Genomic DNA, 2,204 nt, shown 5'->3' with positions numbered 1-2,204 from the left:
TTACATGCAGTGCCCATATAACCATGCCACTGTAACACAGGTTTATTTATTGTATTCACACATAGATGGCTGTACAAGTGCTTAGTCATCAAGGGGTCACTTATTAGTCCTACCTTTCTAACCTGTTTACCCTTTTCCTTGACTTTTGGAAAGGATCTTTTGCATTATTTCATTGTCTTAAAAGTTAACAAGATTTTAATAATACTTTAATAATCATAACATCAATAACAATAATAACAGTATTGATATCAATTGTATTAAAAGAAAAAACGCATTTTCCCGCCAATTCAAGGAATGGCGAAATCAAGATCGGTCAGTAGGGCCTACTGATAGACTCCTTGGAGGCTGAGCACATGTGGAGCCATCTGTATGTAACAAAATTCACAAAAACCTACAGGGGACAGAACATAAATCCGGGGTGATTGGGTTAATTTCCTTTGCTGTGATTGACACTTCTTTAATATTGCATTTACTTCTGTAATGGCTTGGTTATTAGATTTACACAAGTCAGCATAAAAGTCTTTTACTACAATAATTTCAATCTTTTCTTTTTCTTTCTTCCATTCATTATATTTTCCCCAATCCGATATTTCTTTTTTACTCTTTTTCCGCGAATATTCTGCCTACGATCACTAATTCATTCATATTTTCTTCCTTCGTCTTATTTATAGTCACACCACAAACACACAGTTTTTCCCTAAACACAAAATATGTCCATTTTGATCTATTATAATTTATATATGGTATATTCAGATTATCATTATGATACAATTTGTCATTATAGTTCACCTACTACGTTGCTCCTAAAATTTACGTTTTCTATGGAACGCAAGGATAAAATTACTTTCATAAAAAACGAATATTTAAGGGTAAACTAATTAAATTATTTTGTTCGCAGTGTATCTCTTATCATAACAAATACAGATTTATCGTAGCATTGAAAATAACAGTGTAGAAAGGCTTAATGAAATTACTTACAGTGATAAAACACTGACAAGTAAACTAAAGACCGTGGAAGGCCTCGAGGCGGAGGACTGTTTTCCCAGTTAAAAAAAATGCAAAAAGCATAAAACTTAAAGGAAACGAACAAGAATAAACACCAATACATGTGTGTTTACGAACAAGAGATATATATCTACCATGCTTCTACGCTAGTGAAGTACCTGGACAAGACAATACAACTATTCGTAAAGCTAGTACTTATCAATGACTCAGTAGAGGCGTCTCTCGAGAGCTCGGTCAAGGGCCACGGACAAGACAGGAGACTCGGTGTACAGACTGAAGAGGTGTTTTCTTTTTTTTGTTTTTTGCTTTTGTTGGATTTCTTGGCTATCAATAGAGGTGCTGGAACGAGGCAAACGAGCAAAAGAGCTGTTTAACCGCCTTTCCGTTGTTACTGATGTTTATCTGAGATCCACATATATTCATATATTGAGGAAAAACATAGGATTCCTGCTGCGATGCTCTTGCAATAAATGCGAAAAGCACCGTATTTGACCTGCATGTTTTTCCTATCAATTGCTCCTCTTTGATGTTTCAGGATTTTATTTTTGCAGTAACCGGGATAGCTTTTTTCAGGTACTTTCTACTTGGTCTTTGTCTTAATTTTTTTAGGAGTCATAACCACGGATACACATGGATTCGGAAGTCAGGGTATGTTGATAAAATGCTTAGGAAAAAAAAATGCTATCAAATACAATTAAGATCCTTGTTTTCATACAAAGTCTCTCTCTCTCTCTCTCTCTCTCTCTCTCTCTCTCTCTCTCTCTCTCTCTCTCTCTCTCTCTCTCTCTCTCTCTCTCTCTCTCTCTCTCTCTCTCTCTCTCTCTCTCTCTCTCTCTCTCTCTCTCTCTCTCTCTCATATTTATTTCGCGTACTCGTCTACCCACGTTTCTTCATAAGCAAAACAGAAGCCACGATTGCGCCGGCCAGAGGTCAGCGGAATTTCATACTTGGTAAACACTGAAAATCTCGTAAAATCCCCAATTACGATTTGAAAGTTCCGTACACACAAAGAAGTCTCTGAACTCTTGTCAAATTCTCGTAAAGTATCCGTTACATATCCTCGTAAAGTTATTATAATTATTGGACACAAATTCTATAGCTTCCTGGAGTTTCTTTTATCGTTTCGGGTCTCGCCAACTGTATTAACAGCCATCTCATGATTAGATAATGATTGGATTAATGTTTACGGTTAGGGAAAG

The sequence above is a fragment of the Penaeus monodon genome, chromosome 5 (genome assembly GCF_015228065.2).
Source record: "Penaeus monodon isolate SGIC_2016 chromosome 5, NSTDA_Pmon_1, whole genome shotgun sequence".
Taxonomy (NCBI): domain Eukaryota; kingdom Metazoa; phylum Arthropoda; class Malacostraca; order Decapoda; family Penaeidae; genus Penaeus; species Penaeus monodon.
Note: the sequence above shows the minus strand (reverse complement) of the source record.